Raw genomic sequence first — 22924 nt, forward strand, 5'->3', positions numbered from 1 at the left:
TTCAGCTGCCTATAATCTATACACATCCGCATTGAGTCATATTTCTTCTTTACAAATAATACTGGTGTACCCCAGGGTAAGACACTGGGTCTAATGAATTCCTGATCAAGCAAGTCTTGTAACTGCTCTTTCAATTCTTTCAACTTTGGCGGGGCCATACGGTATGGTGGAATAGAAACGGACTGGGTGCCGAGAGCTAAATCAATACAGAAGTCAATATTTCTGCCGAGTGGCATCCCCGGAAGATCTGCAGGAAATACTTCTGAGAATTCACGAACAATAGGTACTGAGTCCATAGAAGGGACATCCGCACTGGGATCGCCAATATAAGCCAAATAGGCTAGACACCCTTTTTCTACCATACGCCGAGCTTTCATATAAGAAATAACTCTGCTGGCAGAATGGCCAGGAGTTCCTTTCCACTCTAAACGAGGTCACCCCGGCATAGCTAGGGTCACGGTCTTGGCATGACAATCTAATATAGCATGATAAGGAGACAGCCAATCCATACCCAAGATGACATCAAAGTCTACCATATCAAGAAGTAGAAGATCCACACTAGTCTCAAGATTACCAATAATAATCACATGCGAACGATATACATGATCTACTACAATAGAGTCTCCCACCGGTGTAGATACATACACAGGAGCACTCAGAGAATCACAAGGCACAACCTAATATGAAGCAAAGTAGGAGGACACATAGGAATAAGTAGATCCTGAATCAAATAGAACTAAAGCATCTCTATGGAAATCTGGAATAATACCTGTGATCACATCATCAAATGACTCGGTCTCAGGCCTAGCTAGAAAAGCATAAAATCGGGGCTGGGCCCCACCACTCTGAACTGCATCTCAAGGACGGCCTCTAACTGACTGGCCTTCCCCTCTAATGGTCTGACCTCCACCTCTAATAGCCTGACCTCCACCTCTAGCTGGCTGACCCCTACCTCTAGCTGGTTGAGCAGGCGGTGAAGCAACCGGTGCTGGTATGAGGGCACGAGAATCCTGCCGAGATCTGTTACTCGCCAATCTAGGGAAATATCTCCTGATGTGACCAATGTTCCCACACACATAACACCCATCCTGATGCCGTGGCTGCTGAAGCTGAAGCTAACCCAAATGGGCCGGATAACCACTATAGTAACTATAGAGTGGTGGTGCACTGATAGAAGCTGAATATGCACTGAATACTGGCTACCCAGAGTAAGGCATAATAGAACCGTGACTCCCTGAAGCACTGGGAGATGCATGAAGTGCTGCATGAAACGGTCTGGGAGGATGACCCCTACCAAAATTACCCCTGCCTCTAGAGAGGCACCACTGAAACCACCGAACTGGAACTGACGAGGCCTCTTATCAGACCTCTTCCCTCTCTCCTATGAAAGAACCATCTCGATTTTCCTGGTGACATTAGCAGCAGCCTGAAAAGAAATCTCACTTCCGGTTTCCTTCGCCATCTTAAGTCTGATAGGGTGAGTGAGTCCCTCAATAAATCTCCTCACTCTCTCTCTCTCCCGTAGGTAGTAAAAGGAGAGCATGTCGGGCCAAATCCACAAAACGGGACTCATACTGAGTAACAGTCATATTGTCATGTTGTAGACGCTCAAATTGCTTGCGAAATTCCTCTCTCAGTGTGATAGGGAGGAACTTATCCAGAAATAGCTGAGAGAACTGCTCCCAGGTAAGTGCAGGTGATCCGACTAGTCGAGTCAATGTATAATCTCTCCACCATCTCTTGGCGGAACCCGTCATCTGAAATACTGCAAAATCAACCCCATTGGTCTCAACTATACCCATGTTCCGCAGTACCTCGTAGCAGCGTTCAAGATAATCCTGTGGGTCCTCAGAAGATGTACCACTGAAGTGAATTGGAAAGAGATTAGTAAACTTATCCAGTCTCAACAAGGCATCAGAAGACATGGCGGGCCTATCACCGGTCTATGCCGCAACAACTGGCTGAAGTACCCTAACTGGCGGGGTTGCTGGAGCCTGATTCTAGGGAGCCATCTGCTCCGGAGCGCGATTAGTGGGAGTTTGTGCTCCTCCCCCATCCTGTGAGACGGCTGGTGCCACTGGAAATGTACTATTCTGGGCCACACCCTCCATAAGACTCACCAATCGGACTAGAGCATCCTGAAGCACTGGAATGGCTATGAATCCTTCTGGGACCTGAACTGGTCCAACTTGTACATTCTGAAGTGGAACTCCTCCTAAAGGTCTACCTGAGGTTCTACAACAGGTGCAGCTGCTCGAGCTCTGGACTGAGCTCTACCTCGGCCTCTAGCACGACCTCGGCCTCAACCTCTACCCCTGGCCATAGTTGCCACCGGGGGTTCTGGTCCATGTCCATCAGTAGAGGTATTACGTGTTTTCACCATCTTCGAGAGAATAAGAGTAGAATGGTTCAATCATCGATGATAGAATAAAATCGCACGACGGAATAAGAAAGAAGTGATATTGTTCCTAAACTTCATAGCCTCTGAGAGATAAGTACAGACGTCTACGCAACGATCCTTCAGACTCTACTAAGCTTGCTCGTGACTCGTTAGACGTATGTAACCTAGTGCTCTTATACCAACTATCACAACACAAAATTCCCACCTTCGGACCGTGATGGCGCCTAATATTTCACTTGCTAGGCAAGCGAATGCTAGAATAATATAAACCATTTAAAATTTATTAATAACAAGGAAACAAATGGGGAAGCAAAGTTTGAAATATAGTGAAATAATTCATCAAAACAACGGTGTCTAAATACCATCATAAAATTGGTGTCACAAATGCAGGAGCTTCTAGAATAAATACAAATAAAGGTCTAAATAAAATAAAGTTGTCTGGAAACAAACACACAACTAAAGTAAAGTAGACGGGGACTTAAGTACTGTGAACGCCGTGCAGTTATACCTCAAGTCTCCTTTGAATAGCTGAAATCCGAGCAAGTCTACGGTACGCCGCTGGGACCAACTCCAAAATCTGCACAAGAAGTGCAGAGTGTAGTATCAGTACAATCGACCCCATGTACTGGTAAGTGCTGAGCCTAACCTCGACGAAGTAGTGACGAGGCTAAGGCGGTTCACTTACATTAACTTGTACGCAGTATTAATAACAACCACAAATAATATAAATAAATCAAGTAACTCATTTATTATAATTGAAGCCAACGCAGCTGTCAAAATCAGTTATCATTTCCATCAATTCTGTTGCAGCGTGCAACCCGCTCTCATAATATATTCACATTCAATTTTGTTGCAGCATGCAACCCGCTCTCATAATATTTTCCTTTTAATCAAGTCTGTCGTATATTTATTTCAGTCAAGTATATATATAGACTTTTTAAATAAGTATGTTACGGCATGCAATTCGATCCCCCAATATTGACTTTTAATAAGTCTGTTGCGGCGTGCAACCCGATCCTCCAATATTTTTATTCCAAACAGTTCTTATAGAAGAAATTCCCCAATTAACGGAACATTTAATATAAAATCATAAGACAACAAGCATACAACTACTAAAATTTAATTATGAATTTAATATTTAATATGCTAAATCTCAAATAACAATTAAAACACATAATTCAAAGAGCATGTAACAATTAATGTAGGAATTCAAGAATTAATATGTGACAAAGAATAAGAGAGAAATAATTATTATAATAATCAATTTATGATTAAAAATAATTTATGATTTTTCAAGTAAGCAGACAAACAATGAATTTGACGACGTATAGACACTCTTCACCTCGCCTATATGTCGTTCACATGCATTTCACATCATAAATAATTTAAGGGTTCTATTCCCTCAAGTCAAGGTTAACCACGACACTTACCTCGCTTTGCAAATTCCAATCAATTATTCAACCACAGCTTTTCCTTTTAAAATTGCCTCTGAAAGCTTCAAATCTATTCACAAATAATTTGATATATTCAATACGAATCATAGGAATTAATTCCATATGAATTTACAAAATTTTCGGATAAACTTCGAAATTTATTAAAATATTCGGCAGTGGGACCCATGTCTCAAATCTCGAAAAAAAACTCATGAAATCCGAACACCCGTTCCGATACGAGTTCAACCATACTAAATTTGTCAAATTCCGATATCAAATGAACATTCAAATCTTAATTTTTTGTTTTTGGAATATTTTTGAAACTTTTGATTTTTCTCCCATAAATTCACGGATTTATGATATAAACGAGTATGAAATCATGAAATATAATCAATATAGGATAAAGAACACTTACCCCCAATGTTTTCCGTGAAAATCGCCCAAAGGTTCGCCTTAACCGAGCTCAAAATTACCAAAAATGAGTAAAAATGTCGGACTCTTCGATATATACACTGCCTAGGCATTTCCGCACCAGCGGTGCCTGGGCTCGCACATGCGAGCTCGCATCTGCGAAAGGGGCTGCCAGGCGAGGCCTCGCATCTGCGCAAATAGGCCACACTTACGAAGACTGCATCTGCGCTGGAAGTCTCGCTTCTACGAGCTCGCTCCTACAGTCAAAATTCCGCAGGTGCGATTACACGAGAACCCAAAATTTCAGATTTTGTTTAAGTCTAATTCTTGTTCCGATTTTGATCTGTTTCACTCTCGGGGTATTTGAGACCCCGTCCGAAAAAACTAACAAGTCCCGTAACATAATACGGACTGACTCGGGGTCTAAAATCACGCCAAACAATACTGAAATTATAATTCACACCCCGATTCGAACTTTGAGTTTTAAACTTTCAATTTACAAATTTCGTGCCAAAACATATTAAATGAATCCAGAATGACTTCAAATTTGGCACACAAGTCATAAATAACATAACGCAGTTGTTCACATTCCCAGAATCGGATTCCGGCTCTAATATCAAAAAGTCAACCCCGTAGTCAAACTTGGAATATTTAGCCTTTAAATTGTTAGTTCCGTTAACTGGTCATAACTTGAGCTAAGGACTTTCAAATTATATTTCGGGCATACGCCCAAGTCCCAAATCACGATGCGGAGCTATCGGAACTCTCAAAATATTGATCCGGGTCCGTTTGCTAAAAATATTGATCAAAGTCAATTCACTTGAATTTTAAAGCTCTATTTCATATTTTAATTCATTTTTTCACATGAAAACTTTTCGGAAAATTTTACGGACTGCGCACGTAAATCGAGGAATGATAAATGGTATTTTCCGAGGTCTTAGAACACAGAATTACCTATTAAATTTAAAGATGAAAATTTGGATCATTACATAAAATATAAATGTTCAAATTGAACAAAAATGACTTATCACATTTAGAACAATAAAAATAATTGCTGTACAAATATGCATGCAAGAACCTAGTGATATTTTTTCCTCAATGAAGATGTACTCCTCTTTGAATTATATGCTCCTCCATTGATTTTTTCGGTCTCTAAATTTGTCATAAGTCACTTGTTCTTTAATTATTTCATTTATCTTCCCCGTTGTTTATTAGTAGTAAGTATTTTTCTTGAGTGCAAAAAGAAAAAGATCTGTGAATTCGGAACTCCAACAGCAAGTCAGTAACGATATAGTACAAAAAAGGAATCTCTATACAAATAATCAATTAGATTCATTATTTACTTTTTTTAATCGGTATGCATGTTATATATTATGAATAATACATATACTGGTTAATTCTTCCGTAAAGATGTGTTCTTTTCTCTTTCCAACATATAAATTATGTAATTTTTGCATGTGTTCTCTTTTTTTTTTTTTTGGACTGGTTCATCTAGTATACCATATAGAATAGAGTCACTGATTGGTTTAAATTTTAGTGGGGTATGCTGCACATTGACAATTTGACATTATATTGTATCAATAGTGTTCCAGAAAATAAAACGAAGATAACGTCGAATACTTTGTATTTTCTGTAAACAAACAGTCATAGAATATAATAAAAATAGAGTCCAAATAACCTTCTAACTACTACCATTTTCTCATTTTTACAATTTACTAGATGACTCTTGCCCGTGCGGGCCCAACAAAATTAGACATAGAAACCCGACGATGGCAAATACGTATATCGTACATCGGTTGATATCTCCAAATTGTGAAAAAGTCACCTTCAATCTTATGTTATCTTGAAAAGGCACTCAATATGGGTGTGTTAGTCATGAACTTAATTAAAGTAAAAAGTCGTCTTCAATCAGATCTTGTGCAATTGTATGTAAGTCAAGGCAATATGTTTCACTTTATAAACTTTTAGAGTGTCCTTTTTTTTCCCTTCTACGTCTATACCTGCTGAAATCAAATCATATGTGTATACTGATAGGACGAGTAGTTGTGTGAATTGTTATAGAGGTGATGGAGAAAATAAAGGAAAATAATAAATAAAAGAAAAAGGATTCTACTAATGAAGACCATGAAACTTGGAAAAGGATTATGGCTTAATATGTGGAAAGGATCCCAATCAAAAGACGATCCCATCATATATTTGAAGATATTTATTAACATCAATATAATGTACCTTAGGTCTACGAATCTCATTTCTTTTCTTCTTCTTTTTTGGTATATTCAAAAAATGAGTTCACCTCACTTGGATTTATAAGGAAGGAGAAAAGATTGGTGGGGTTTGGATATGTGTAAATTCTAGTATAGCTAAGGAAGCTCAGTATATAAAGCTTTAGAAATTGGTTGTTTCCTCGCACTTTTTTTACTATATTATAACAAAAGTAGGCTGACGCACTAACATTTTTAATCCTTGTGTTACCCTTGGGTTATTATGTTATTCCAATTATAGTCCTTATGTTATCAAAGGTAGAAGGAAGTCTCGAAACAACGGTAAGTTATCTCCCTATAATTTATAGGTTATAAGTTCGAGTCATAGAAATAATATTTAATACTAGCATTGGAATAGATTGTCTACATCAAATTTTTGGGATGCAGCTCTTCCCCTAACTCTGTATGAATACAAGATATTTTATGCACCATACTGCCTTATCAAATATAACATATTTTACTTTCAATTAAACCAAATGCGTGTTTCAGTCCTCAAGCTAACGGTAACTTAACAGAGTTAGTTTGGGCTAAGGATAATTTTGAATTTTTGATCATGTCAGCTGGAAAAAAAGGCAAAGGTGGTAGAGACTTGTAGTTGTCGTCATAGAGTGATTTTTGCAAACTGTTTGCGGTCGATCAGAAGCAATTTGAAACTAGTAATTACTTGACTCATCAAAAAGAGAAATAGAATTTACAACAGGAGATGCAGTTTAGGTCTTTTGAGTTGTTCTTTTTTAACTTGTTCTGGCTTTTTAAACCACAAAAAAACAACAGCATATAAGGGATTTTAGTAATTGTAAAATAACTCGTTATATAACTTTCATTAGCTATACGGGCTAAAATTGCACATATAATTTAATTGAAGGTTAAATGTGCTATATCAAGAATCACAATTATTATATAACAATTACTCGAGTAAATTTCTTGGATGGTCACCCAACTTATGAGAATATCCTATCAAAGCCATTTTTGTTTCTTTTAGGACAACAAAGTTATTCAACTATTGTATTTTGACTCTAAATATAAATATCACACATTTAACATGTCATGTCATATTAAAACTCTATTTTTTAATATTATAATAAAACTCATTTAACCCATGACCCATATATCCATGTAAGTTCTAACGATCGAATGCAAAGATATATTGTACGGTTTATTGAATTAATTATACTGACATTATTGTTTTAAATATTATTCTATCTTAATTTTACACTTTTTCTATTTGAAATGATTCAAATAATTTTAACTATTCTTCTTACATCTTCCTCATGATACCATTTCGTTAGTCTCATCTTGTTTTGATATGTCAACTAGACCTTCCGAGTGGATTTTACTATTAGAAGATGGAGTTAAATGAATTTTATTATTTTGAAGGCGTCTATGGAGGATAATATTTTAGGAGTATGATATTTGAAAAATGCCAAAAAATAGTTTTGTTTTTAACGGTTAGTTTTATTTTAATAGTTATTTCTACTTAAGTAGGGCTAGTTAATATTTTGGTAGTATTTTATCTTTGATTTTTATTTAATAGGCAAGAGTTGATATGGGTTGGATAGATTTTTGGTAAATTAGGCCCATTTAAAGCACAAATCTTGCCAAAAAGGCTCAAAGTGGACGGCCCATTTCCGCAGCCCACGTGCCCATCCTAGAACTAACCCAAGAGAGGAGGACCGAGGCATATACACATAGATAGAGAAAGAGAGAGGGGACGAACGAGAAACAAAAGTCTGGAAAGAAAACTCCAAAACTGAAAATCGCAGCAATTCAATACCATAAATACACCATAGCTTCTGCATGTAGAAAACCCAGTTGAAACTTCACCTAAAGTACCATTGTTCTCCTGTTGAATCACTCCAAAAACCCATCAAACTCGCTAAAAATCAGTCGAAAGTCACTGATCCATCAAGTGTTCTGGAGGTCGTCGTAGGTAGTAGTCTGAGGTTTCCGGGCAGGTTCGTGGTCCTATCGAGGTTGTCGTCGTCCAAGGTTCCCGATCTTAGAACATTTTCAGATTCGGTCTACGGTTACGATTCATTCTTATATCAAGCTCTGTTCGACAGACTTTCGATTTGGGTTTCCGTACTTTCACATTTGGAGGTTTGCTGATTATATAAGAGGTCAATTTACTCTCTTCTCTCTTTATTTTAACATCATGCTTGTGAATCGAAATGTGATGCTGGCCTTTCTCTTATTTGTTTGTTGTGGATCGAAATATGTGCTCTGTTTTATCTTTTTCATTTTTATGATTGTAATTCTTCAATCTTGATTGTTGCGGGAATTTTCTGATCTTTGATCTAAGCTAGCTTCAAATTGATATTCCGTTTGATAATCGCTATAACTTTGGTGATTCTCGTTGAAATTTCTAGTCATAAAGTATTTGCTCATGCCCATGAGTAGTGTATCTGGTAGTATGATTTTCTCTTTTTCCTTCCAAATAACTTCTTAAGCCCCCTTTAAATACTGCCGATCTATATTCTCGTTAGTTTAGGTACAAGTTTGCCTTTGTCATTTTCTATTATTCTTTTGGTTCAAAAACGTTAGTTGGCCATGATTTTGAGTAATTTCCATTACTTCTTTATAGTTTATTGATTTCTTTAAGTGATCTTCTTTAGCTGATTTCTCAATTATTAACAAAAGAAAGTGATTCAGAGTTTTCTTTAGGCCAATATCATATTTTAAACCCACTACTTTATTTCGTCTATTTTGTTATTATCGTTGTATTTCCATGCGTGATTTAGATTAATGGTAATTAATTAGTATTAATGGGTTTATAATGGTGATGATTTTCTGTTATAAATTTATAGTAATAATTGCTTAAATCTTGAGGTTTAAAGTTTTGATTATCCTAAATCTTGAGGTTTAAAGTTTTGGCTTGGGCTTGGCAAATTCGCTGAAGCAGCTGAGCTGTAACAGTCTTATAAATATACATGGAAGACAATATATATATAGTACATTAAGCCAGAAAAGAAAAAACTCAAAAGCTCAAAAACAATGGCATTTGATTTAAGGTACTTGATCTTGATTTTAGTTAATATCATCAAATCCATATTCATTGCTGATACTTGGGATCCTTTCCATATATTTGGCCATCCCTATCCTAGTTTCATGACATTCATTGTTAGGCTCTTCTTCCTTTTTTTATTTTCCTTCTTTTTCTCTATCACTTCTATAACAATTCATCATCATCCTATGAGAATACGCATAAGTTCAGGATATTTCTCTAAGTCCTTGAATATCTTATGTCTAACTTCACTTCTACTGCCCCAACTGTTATATTGGTATACTTTCTTCATTATCATTACACTCAAACACTTTTCTTCCTGGATTTATTCCAATACTTGGACTAGTTTTCGGCAATGGTTTCTACGCATTTTCTCTACAATTCCAGCATTTAGCATTTTCATCACTGCAGAGTTTGACAACAATAATATGAACCAGCAGCCCCAAACTCAAACACTGCTTCCAGTCTAATTAAGCGTTGCTGAAAGGTAAAGTTGCTGCCATGTGATCATGAGATCACGGGTTCGAGTCATGGAAACAGTCTCTTGTCATAAGTCACTTGTTCTTTAATTATTTCATTTATCTTCCCCGTTGTTTATTAGTAGTAAGTATTTTTCTTGAGTGCAGAAAGAAAAAGATCTGTGAATTCGGAACTCCAACGGCAAGTCAATAACGATATAGTACAAAAATGAAATCTCTATACAAATAGTCAATTAGATTCACTGTTTACTTTTTTTAATCGGTATGCATAATTATGTACATGTTATATATTATGAATAATACATATACTGGTTAATTCTTCCGAAAAGATGTGTTCTTTTATCTTTCCAACATATAAATTATGTAATTTTTGCATGTGTTCTTTTTTTTTCTTTTTGGACTGGTTCATCTAGTATACCATATAGAATAGAGTCAGTGATTGGTTTAAATTTTAGTGAGGTATGCTGCACATTGACAATCTGACATTATATTGTATCAATAGTGTTCCAGAAAATAAAACGAAGATAACGTCGAATACTTTGTATTTTCTGTAAACAAACGGTCATAGAATATAATAAAAATAGAGTCCAAATAACCTTCTAACTACTACCATTTTCTCATTTTTACAATTTACTAGACGACTCTTGCCCGCGCTTGCGGGCCCAACAATTTAGATTCTAATGCAGCTTTACTTTACATTGTAATTAAGAAACAAGAATATTTCAAGAGATGTACAGTTATGCCAAAAGAACAAAGAAAAAATTAGACATAAAAAGCCGACGATGGCAAACACGTACATCGTACATCGGCTGATATCTCCAAATTGTGAAAAAGTCACCTTCAATCTTATGTTATCTTGAAAAGGCACTCAACATGGGTGTGTTAGTCATGAACTTAATTAAAGTAAAAAGTCGCCTTTAGTCAGATATTGTATGTAAGCCAAGGCAATATGTTTCACTTTATAAACTTTCAAAGTGCCCTTTCAAAGGCAATTGTGGGTAGGGAACGAAATACTAAACTTTTCACCATGCATAACTACAACTTATGCTTGCACCCTTGACTCGACATGTATGTATTGTAAACTGACAAGATCTTTACGATGTATATCCTCTCTCTACAGCTTTCAAGCTCAAGAGTCAAGAAGAAACATAATAAAAATACTGGCTTCAATTAGAGCCCTGAACAAGTTCTGCCAAGGTAATTGTGAACCTGGCAATTTTCAAAGATTGAAACTTCAAGAGAAGGGGATTATGTAAGATATTTCACAAGAGCAACAGGAGCAAGACACTGATACTTCTTATGAATGAAACACTCTCAGCAGAACAGCATATGATGACTAATATTAGGAGAAACACACAACAGAGAAAACCATTAATAACTTAACAATGCAAACTAAATGAATCGCAAATAATCATGCTACCAATTGAAAAATAAGCATTATTCCAAAGGAATTCTAAGAATCAAATAATTGTAGTTATTAGAAAGAAAAAAAAACATAGCCATGGATTTATTATCATCTAGCTACTTTTTATTTAATTTTCACAGATAATTGGAGGTGTTTTATTAGCAGACGATGTGATGATAAATCCACTTCCATACTTATGCAATGTAAACAATACCCTTTTATGTTAAGAAAGCCAAATACGTGAAGCAAGAAATTTTGATCCATTCATATATATATATATATATATATATATATACCAGACATCATTAGGTAAACATAAAATTATCAAAGGGACTAAGCCTCACAAAGAGCCTTTATGATCATTGAAAGGCATGTTTGCAAATATAAATATACATTCTTTTAGCACAAACAAAACAACACATTGCAACAGGTACTCTAATAGTTGGAAAATTGGACTACACGTATAGTACACACATGAGAGATGCTATTGCCTTAAAAATTCATTTACTGACTGAGAAAAGAAAGATCTATATGTTCCTTTAACATTTTTAATCTTCTCTTTCCATAATACTAATTTTCTTTTTCTATTCATTCATTTAATTTCTTTGTACTTGCTTACGTTTTTGGACAAAAAAGATAGCAATCACGTGAAAAGAAGGTAGATAAAAAGAGAATAAGATAGTTGAATAAGAATTGAAGAAGCTTGATACCCATACTCCACGTTATAATGGTAATGGATGTTGAGTTTGGGTTCGTTTTCTTCCTTTCTATCTTTTTATTTTTCCAATGGCCTATTAGAGACTTCTCTTCCTTTTCGTTTAATTTCCTTAGAATTTCTAAATATCTTAATTTTTCATTTTTTTGAAATAGTTGTATGAAAACGTTGGCTGAAAAAATAAAGAATAGAATTCAAGAAGCAAAAGAACATTATGTAATAACTTGTAATTGATCTTTCACTTCTAGCTCAGAATTGGCTATGTCATCCGAATCAAAGCTACAAATGCAAAACTGAACTTTAAAATCAAGGAGAAATAAGAAAAGGAGATAGAATAGTAAGACTCACCAATCAGAAGCAGTGGAACATCATAAATCTCCAAGCGAGGGTATCGGCAATTAACTGCGACAATAGCCCAGTTCCAAGAGCAACTATATTGCCATAGAGGGAGAAGCGTGTATGTTGCACACATGCCTAAAACGCAACACAAACCAACATGATCGGAAGCAGATATTAGTATTCTATCTTCTGAGAACAAAGCTCTTGGGCTCTTATATCTTTTGTCATAATTGAAAGCCATTAGATCAGTGTAATTCTCCAATGAATCAGTGATCAATGATCTAATTATATTAATAAACCGTGTACTTCTAAATGCGCTTGGAGCAATATTAAGAAAGTAATAGGAGGATCTTCATCTTCATCATAAAGATGATCCGCCAGAATTCAGTAAAAGGGAACTTTTATTTTTTACAACAATCCAGTAAAAACAAATAGGAAAAGAAATCCAATAAGCTTCTGGATGTTTTTTATCACCAAGTTTGAAGCAGAACAAACAGAAAAAGGGAGGAATGCACAAGCATTCCCTGAACAGACGGCGAAATATATAAAGGCAAAGAAAAAAGGTAATTTTCATGACTGTAAAATTCCATCTCCACACAATCAACTCGTGTAATTTTATCCCTTAGAATTCATCTGAAATATAGAATCAATTCTGTTCCAACTTCCTCGAATTAGAGCACTATGAAAAATATATGATTATAATATTGAAAAAATTCAAGAAACAATATCTCACATAATACACTCATGACAAAGACATTTAAGAAACAGGTATACTAAAAATAAAGAATGCTCTAAAAAGAATATTATCTCTGTACATATCATAAATATGTTCCCAGAGACTGCACCTTTAAAGAGCAGCAAATACAAGGTAAAAGAGCACCATTGTTGTCGGCGAAGAACTCCAAGTTATGCCCTAAACTCTTCTACCTCACGCCTAACTCTCCAACAACAAAAGTCAAATCAGAGCGGAAAACAAATTCCTCATAAAGATTAACCCGAAAAAAAAGAACAAGATTTGCACAAAAATTAAAAGAGGAGGTGACCTGAAAGTTGCAATACCCAGTTGAGAAGACGAAGAGAACTGGAAAAGGCATTAGTAAGTTTGGAGAACTTAACATATAAGGAAATGAAATAAGGTGAAGCAATTGATCTTCCTACAGATTTGAAAGAAAATCATACATGTAATTGGAATAAGGGAGGTGAAAGAGTTGTGCTTCTAGAATTGTATTCGAGTGTTACTTGGAAAAGGCAACCTGGACCATTATACCCTTTATTTTATTGTGCAAAATGACAAATACTAGATTTAAAATAAAATTATTGATTTCAACCGAACTTATAACCTAAATTATAGCGTCGCCCCTGCTCTTAGGTGAAATTTACGATCTTGATTTCGGGGAAGATTTTCTAACCATGTTATATATGATGGTTTGCAATGAGGCTTACATGGGACAAGGAAGACCATCCCTCCATCCCTTTTTAAGCCAATAGTAGTGGTGGTAAAATAGTTAAAAAAAATAGTTAATCATCCATATTATTCACTCTAAAATAGGTTGGTTAATGAACTTTTAAAAACGGATCAAATATGAATAAAAACTATATTATCCATTTAGAATATGGATAACCAATGAATAATTAATGTGTTTAACTTTTATATTTGTAAGATCTTAAATTGGGGGTTCCTCAAGTTTGGAAGACTATGAATTCTCCCAAAAGTAATCATATTTAAGAAGTCATGGATAATATGGTTACTCATACTATGAATTCTCCCAAAAGTTTATCTGATGCTTTAATTTAGGTACAATGTTGTTTTCTTCACCCAAATAATTTCTAAAATAAATTCATTTCTTTGTTGATTTCTTACTTGATTTAAAAATTGTAAACTCACTTTAGTGGAAATAAATTGATCATGTGGATCTTATATACATTAATATTATTGGCACGTGAGTTGTCCGTGCAGTTGTGATAGAAATATGGGTACGAGATGCCGTGAAAATATGAAAATGGGTTGAGACCCATAGTTTTTATGATTATTAAATGAGGTGTCACGCGGTGACTTTTATTTGAAGGAATTATATTCCTAAAATATTATTTGAAAGAATTATAGTTGAAAGAAATTTATTTGAAGGGAGTATATTCGAAATATATATTTATTTGACATGGTTATATTCTAAGGATTTTTATTGAAACACTTATATTTGAAAGATTTATACTTGAAGTACTTACATTGGAAAGACGTATATTTGAGGGATTTGATTGATTGGTTGTATTAGTGTTCCTTATTCGTTTGACCAATATTTATGGTGTTCTTGTTGCCTTGTTGTTTACATCATTTATTTATTCTTGTTGTCATCATTGACATTTGTTTCTATTATTATTATTATTATTATTATTATTATTATTATTATTATTATTATTATAATATACAGCTACACTGCACAGTTAATTGATTAGTGAGTGTCTTGACTGTACCTCATCACTACTCCACCGAGGTTAGTCTTGATACTTACTGGGTACCGATCGTGGTGTACTCATACTACACTTCTGCACATTTTTGTGCAGAGCCAGGTATTGAAGCTATCAGACTCGGACAGAGTTAAAGTGTGATCGCAAGGATTCAAGGTAGAGCTGCTTGGTCGTCGCAGTCCCTTGAAATCTTTTTTATTTTACTGTACTGTTAATTATTAATCAAACAGTATTGAGTATTCGATCCTTGAGATCATTTCATGTATTCAGTTAGAGTTCGTGATTCATTACTACCAGTCTTGGGAGGTTGCTATATTCATATTTGTTCCGATGTTGATTTTGATTATCTATTTAATTTAGTTACGTTTATAAAAAAAAATGGCTTCGAAATGTAATGGAAATTGGCTTACCTAGTCTTAGAGACTAGGTGCCATCACGACGCATGTGGTGGGATTTTGGGTCGTGACAAGTTGGTATCATAGCTCTAAGTTCATAGGTTCTACGAGTCACGAACAAATTTTCTAATCTTTGATCTAAGCTAGCTTCAAATTGATATTCCGTTTGATAATCGCTATAACTTTGGTGATTCTCGTTGAAATTTCTAGTCATAAAGTATTTGCTCATGCCCATGAGTAGTGTATCTGGTAGTATGATTTTCTCTTTTTCCTTCCAAATAACTTCTTAAGCCCCCTTTAAATACTGCCGATCTATATTCTCGTTAGTTTAGGTACAAGTTTGCCTTTGTCATTTTCTATTATTCTTTTGGTTCAAAAACGTTAGTTGGCCATGATTTTGAGTAATTTCCATTACTTCTTTATAGTTTATTGATTTCTTTAAGTGATCTTCTTTAGCTGATTTCTCAATTATTAACAAAAGAAAGTGATTCAGAGTTTTCTTTAGGCCAATATCATATTTTAAACCCACTACTTTATTTCGTCTATTTTGTTATTATCGTTGTATTTCCATGCGTGATTTAGATTAATGGTAATTAATTAGTATTAATGGGTTTATAATGGTGATGATTTTCTGTTATAAATTTATAGTAATAATTGCTTAAATCTTGAGGTTTAAAGTTTTGATTATCCTAAATCTTGAGGTTTAAAGTTTTGGCTTGGGCTTGGCAAATTCGCTGAAGCAGCTGAGCTGTAACAGTCTTATAAATATACATGGAAGACAATATATATATAGTACATTAAGCCAGAAAAGAAAAAACTCAAAAGCTCAAAAACAATGGCATTTGATTTAAGGTACTTGATCTTGATTTTAGTTAATATCATCAAATCCATATTCATTGCTGATACTTGGGATCCTTTCCATATATTTGGCCATCCCTATCCTAGTTTCATGACATTCATTGTTAGGCTCTTCTTCCTTTTTTTATTTTCCTTCTTTTTCTCTATCACTTCTATAACAATTCATCATCATCCTATGAGAATACGCATAAGTTCAGGATATTTCTCTAAGTCCTTGAATATCTTATGTCTAACTTCACTTCTACTGCCCCAACTGTTATATTGGTATACTTTCTTCATTATCATTACACTCAAACACTTTTCTTCCTGGATTTATTCCAATACTTGGACTAGTTTTCGGCAATGGTTTCTACGCATTTTCTCTACAATTCCAGCATTTAGCATTTTCATCACTGCAGAGTTTGACAACAATAATATGAACCAGCAGCCCCAAACTCAAACACTGCTTCCAGTCTAATTAAGCGTTGCTGAAAGGTAAAGTTGCTGCCATGTGATCATGAGATCACGGGTTCGAGTCATGGAAACAGTCTCTTGTCATAAGTCACTTGTTCTTTAATTATTTCATTTATCTTCCCCGTTGTTTATTAGTAGTAAGTATTTTTCTTGAGTGCAGAAAGAAAAAGATCTGTGAATTCGGAACTCCAACGGCAAGTCAATAACGATATAGTACAAAAATGAAATCTCTATACAAATAGTCAATTAGATTCACTGTTTACTTTTTTTAATCGGTATGCATAATTATGTACATGTTATATATTATGAATAATACATATACTGGTTAATTCTTCCGAAAAGATGTGTTCTTTTATCTTTCCAACATATAAATTATGTAATTTTTGCATGTGTTCTTTTTTTTTTTTTTTGGACTGGTTCATCTAGTATACCATATAGAATAGAGTCAGTGATTGGTTTAAATTTTAGTGAGGTATGCTGCACATTGACAATCTGACATTATATTGTATCAATAGTGTTCCAGAAAATAAAACGAAGATAACGTCGAATACTTTGTATTTTCTGTAAACAAACGGTCATAGAATATAATAAAAATAGAGTCCAAATAACCTTCTAACTACTACCATTTTCTCATTTTTACAATTTACTAGACGACTCTTGCCCGCGCTTGCGGGCCCAACAATTTAGATTCTAATGCAGCTTTACTTTACATTGTAATTAAGAAACAAGAATATTTCAAGAGATGTACAGTTATGCCAAAAGAACAAAGAAAAAATTAGACATAAAAAGCCGACGATGGCAAACACGTACATCGTACATCGGCTGATATCTCCAAATTGTGAAAAAGTCACCTTCAATCTTATGTTATCTTGAAAAGGCACTCAACATGGGTGTGTTAGTCATGAACTTAATTAAAGTAAAAAGTCGCCTTTAGTCAGATATTGTATGTAAGCCAAGGCAATATATTTCACTTTATAAACTTTCAAAGTGCCCTTTCAAAGGCAATTGTGGGTAGGGAACGAAATACTAAACTTTTCACCATGCATAACTACAACTTATGCTTGCACCCTTGACTCGACATGTATGTATTGTAAACTGACAAGATCTTTACGATGTATATCCTCTCTCTACAGCTTTCAAGCTCAAGAGTCAAGAAGAAACATAATAAAAATACTGGCTTCAATTAGAGCCCTGAACAAGTTCTGCCAAGGTAATTGTGAACCTGGCAATTTTCAAAGATTGAAACTTCAAGAGAAGGGGATTATGTAAGATATTTCACAAGAGCAACAGGAGCAAGACACTGATACTTCTTATGAATGAAACACTCTCAGCAGAACAGCATATGATGACTAATATTAGGAGAAACACACAACAGAGAAAACCATTAATAACTTAACAATGCAAACTAAATGAATCGCAAATAATCATGCTACCAATTGAAAAATAAGCATTATTCCAAAGGAATTCTAAGAATCAAATAATTGTAGTTATTAGAAAGAAAAAAAAACATAGCCATGGATTTATTATCATCTAGCTACTTTTTATTTAATTTTCACAGATAATTGGAGGTGTTTTATTAGCAGACGATGTGATGATAAATCCACTTCCATACTTATGCAATGTAAACAATACCCTTTTATGTTAAGAAAGCCAAATACGTGAAGCAAGAAATTTTGATCCATTCATATATATATATATATATATATATATATACCAGACATCATTAGGTAAACATAAAATTATCAAAGGGACTAAGCCTCACAAAGAGCCTTTATGATCATTGAAAGGCATGTTTGCAAATATAAATATACATTCTTTTAGCACAAACAAAACAACACATTGCAACAGGTACTCTAATAGTTGGAAAATTGGACTACACGTATAGTACACACATGAGAGATGCTATTGCCTTAAAAATTCATTTACTGACTGAGAAAAGAAAGATCTATATGTTCCTTTAACATTTTTAATCTTCTCTTTCCATAATACTAATTTTCTTTTTCTATTCATTCATTTAATTTCTTTGTACTTGCTTACGTTTTTGGACAAAAAAGATAGCAATCACGTGAAAAGAAGGTAGATAAAAAGAGAATAAGATAGTTGAATAAGAATTGAAGAAGCTTGATACCCATACTCCACGTTATAATGGTAATGGATGTTGAGTTTGGGTTCGTTTTCTTCCTTTCTATCTTTTTATTTTTCCAATGGCCTATTAGAGACTTCTCTTCCTTTTCGTTTAATTTCCTTAGAATTTCTAAATATCTTAATTTTTCATTTTTTTGAAATAGTTGTATGAAAACGTTGGCTGAAAAAATAAAGAATAGAATTCAAGAAGCAAAAGAACATTATGTAATAACTTGTAATTGATCTTTCACTTCTAGCTCAGAATTGGCTATGTCATCCGAATCAAAGCTACAAATGCAAAACTGAACTTTAAAATCAAGGAGAAATAAGAAAAGGAGATAGAATAGTAAGACTCACCAATCAGAAGCAGTGGAACATCATAAATCTCCAAGCGAGGGTATCGGCAATTAACTGCGACAATAGCCCAGTTCCAAGAGCAACTATATTGCCATAGAGGGAGAAGCGTGTATGTTGCACACATGCCTAAAACGCAACACAAACCAACATGATCGGAAGCAGATATTAGTATTCTATCTTCTGAGAACAAAGCTCTTGGGCTCTTATATCTTTTGTCATAATTGAAAGCCATTAGATCAGTGTAATTCTCCAATGAATCAGTGATCAATGATCTAATTATATTAATAAACCGTGTACTTCTAAATGCGCTTGGAGCAATATTAAGAAAGTAATAGGAGGATCTTCATCTTCATCATAAAGATGATCCGCCAGAATTCAGTAAAAGGGAACTTTTATTTTTTACAACAATCCAGTAAAAACAAATAGGAAAAGAAATCCAATAAGCTTCTGGATGTTTTTTATCACCAAGTTTGAAGCAGAACAAACAGAAAAAGGGAGGAATGCACAAGCATTCCCTGAACAGACGGCGAAATATATAAAGGCAAAGAAAAAAGGTAATTTTCATGACTGTAAAATTCCATCTCCACACAATCAACTCGTGTAATTTTATCCCTTAGAATTCATCTGAAATATAGAATCAATTCTGTTCCAACTTCCTCGAATTAGAGCACTATGAAAAATATATGATTATAATATTGAAAAAATTCAAGAAACAATATCTCACATAATACACTCATGACAAAGACATTTAAGAAACAGGTATACTAAAAATAAAGAATGCTCTAAAAAGAATATTATCTCTGTACATATCATAAATATGTTCCCAGAGACTGCACCTTTAAAGAGCAGCAAATACAAGGTAAAAGAGCACCATTGTTGTCGGCGAAGAACTCCAAGTTATGCCCTAAACTCTTCTACCTCACGCCTAACTCTCCAACAACAAAAGTCAAATCAGAGCGGAAAACAAATTCCTCATAAAGATTAACCCGAAAAAAAAGAACAAGATTTGCACAAAAATTAAAAGAGGAGGTGACCTGAAAGTTGCAATACCCAGTTGAGAAGACGAAGAGAACTGGAAAAGGCATTAGTAAGTTTGGAGAACTTAACATATAAGGAAATGAAATAAGGTGAAGCAATTGATCTTCCTACAGATTTGAAAGAAAATCATACATGTAATTGGAATAAGGGAGGTGAAAGAGTTGTGCTTCTAGAATTGTATTCGAGTGTTACTTGGAAAAGGCAACCTGGACCATTATACCCTTTATTTTATTGTGCAAAATGACAAATACTAGATTTAAAATAAAATTATTGATTTCAACCGAACTTATAACCTAAATTATAGCGTCGCCCCTGCTCTTAGGTGAAATTTACGATCTTGATTTCGGGGAAGATTTTCTAACCATGTTATATATGATGGTTTGCAATGAGGCTTACATGGGACAAGGAAGACCATCCCTCCATCCCTTTTTAAGCCAATAGTAGTGGTGGTAAAATAGTTAAAAAAAATAGTTAATCATCCATATTATTCACTCTAAAATAGGTTGGTTAATGAACTTTTAAAAACGGATCAAATATGAATAAAAACTATATTATCCATTTAGAATATGGATAACCAATGAATAATTAATGTGTTTAACTTTTATATTTGTAAGATCTTAAATTGGGGGTTCCTCAAGTTTGGAAGACTATGAATTCTCCCAAAAGTAATCATATTTAAGAAGTCATGGATAATATGGTTACTCATACTATGAATTCTCCCAAAAGTTTATCTAATTTAGGTACAATGTTGTTTTCTTCACCCAAATAATTTCTAAAATAAATTCATTTCTTTGTTGATTTCTTACTTGATTTAAAAATTGTAAACTCACTTTAGTGGAAATAAATTGATCATGTGGATCTTATATACATTAATATTATTGGCACGTGAGTTGTCCGTGCAGTTGTGATAGAAATATGGGTACGAGATGCCGTGAAAATATGAAAATGGGTTGAGACCCATAGTTTTTATGATTATTAAATGAGGTGTCACGCGGTGACTTTTATTTGAAGGAATTATATTCCTAAAATATTATTTGAAAGAATTATAGTTGAAAGAAATTTATTTGAAGGGAGTATATTCGAAATATATATTTATTTGACATGGTTATATTCTAAGGATTTTTATTGAAACACTTATATTTGAAAGATTTATACTTGAAGTACTTACATTGGAAAGACGTATATTTGAGGGATTTGATTGATTGGTTGTATTAGTGTTCCTTATTCGTTTGACCAATATTTATGGTGTTCTTGTTGCCTTGTTGTTTACATCATTTATTTATTCTTGTTGTCATCATTGACATTTGTTTCTATTATTATTATTATTATTATTATTATTATTATTATTATTATTATTATTATTATAATATACAGCTACACTGCACAGTTAATTGATTAGTGAGTGTCTTGACTGTACCTCATCACTACTCCACCGAGGTTAGTCTTGATACTTACTGGGTACCGATCGTGGTGTACTCATACTACACTTCTGCACATTTTTGTGCAGAGCCAGGTATTGAAGCTATCAGACTCGGACAGAGTTAAAGTGTGATCGCAAGGATTCAAGGTAGAGCTGCTTGGTCGTCGCAGTCCCTTGAAATCTTTTTTATTTTACTGTACTGTTAATTATTAATCAAACAGTATTGAGTATTCGATCCTTGAGATCATTTCATGTATTCAGTTAGAGTTCGTGATTCATTACTACCAGTCTTGGGAGGTTGCTATATTCATATTTGTTCCGATGTTGATTTTGATTATCTATTTAATTTAGTTACGTTTATAAAAAAAAATGGCTTCGAAATGTAATGGAAATTGGCTTACCTAGTCTTAGAGACTAGGTGCCATCACGACGCATGTGGTGGGATTTTGGGTCGTGACAAGTTGGTATCATAGCTCTAAGTTCATAGGTTCTACGAGTCACGAACAAATTTTCTAATCTTTGATCTAAGCTAGCTTCAAATTGATATTCCGTTTGATAATCGCTATAACTTTGGTGATTCTCGTTGAAATTTCTAGTCATAAAGTATTTGCTCATGCCCATGAGTAGTGTATCTGGTAGTATGATTTTCTCTTTTTCCTTCCAAATAACTTCTTAAGCCCCCTTTAAATACTGCCGATCTATATTCTCGTTAGTTTAGGTACAAGTTTGCCTTTGTCATTTTCTATTATTCTTTTGGTTCAAAAACGTTAGTTGGCCATGATTTTGAGTAATTTCCATTACTTCTTTATAGTTTATTGATTTCTTTAAGTGATCTTCTTTAGCTGATTTCTCAATTATTAACAAAAGAAAGTGATTCAGAGTTTTCTTTAGGCCAATATCATATTTTAAACCCACTACTTTATTTCGTCTATTTTGTTATTATCGTTGTATTTCCATGCGTGATTTAGATTAATGGTAATTAATTAGTATTAATGGGTTTATAATGGTGATGATTTTCTGTTATAAATTTATAGTAATAATTGCTTAAATCTTGAGGTTTAAAGTTTTGATTATCCTAAATCTTGAGGTTTAAAGTTTTGGCTTGGGCTTGGCAAATTCGCTGAAGCAGCTGAGCTGTAACAGTCTTATAAATATACATGGAAGACAATATATATATAGTACATTAAGCCAGAAAAGAAAAAACTCAAAAGCTCAAAAACAATGGCATTTGATTTAAGGTACTTGATCTTGATTTTAGTTAATATCATCAAATCCATATTCATTGCTGATACTTGGGATCCTTTCCATATATTTGGCCATCCCTATCCTAGTTTCATGACATTCATTGTTAGGCTCTTCTTCCTTTTT

General features: G+C 34.1%; 2 long non-coding RNA genes across 3 annotated transcripts; both read right to left on the bottom strand.

Moving 5' to 3' along the window:
• Window positions 1-10658: 10658 nt before the first annotated feature.
• Window positions 10659-13792, bottom strand: LOC108943141 (uncharacterized). The gene is made up of 3 exons (XR_001967038.3): window positions 13492-13792; window positions 13294-13382; window positions 10659-12583 (listed from the first exon to the last, which is right to left on the bottom strand). It is a non-coding gene; the product is annotated as an uncharacterized lncRNA (long non-coding RNA).
• Window positions 13793-17299: 3507 nt separating this feature from the next.
• On the bottom strand, window positions 17300-20458 carry LOC138896988 (uncharacterized). 2 transcript variants are annotated; one of them, XR_011410688.1, is made up of 3 exons: window positions 20133-20433; window positions 19935-20023; window positions 17300-19224 (listed from the first exon to the last, which is right to left on the bottom strand). It is a non-coding gene; the product is annotated as an uncharacterized lncRNA (long non-coding RNA). The 2 variants fall into 2 exon arrangements; XR_011410689.1 differs by lacking the exon at window positions 19935-20023 and having other exon boundaries at window positions 20133-20458.
• Between the last annotated feature and the right edge of the window lie 2466 nt (window positions 20459-22924).

This window comes from Nicotiana tomentosiformis, chromosome 8 (assembly GCF_000390325.3).
Source record: "Nicotiana tomentosiformis chromosome 8, ASM39032v3, whole genome shotgun sequence".
In the NCBI taxonomy this organism is placed as follows: domain Eukaryota; kingdom Viridiplantae; phylum Streptophyta; class Magnoliopsida; order Solanales; family Solanaceae; genus Nicotiana; species Nicotiana tomentosiformis.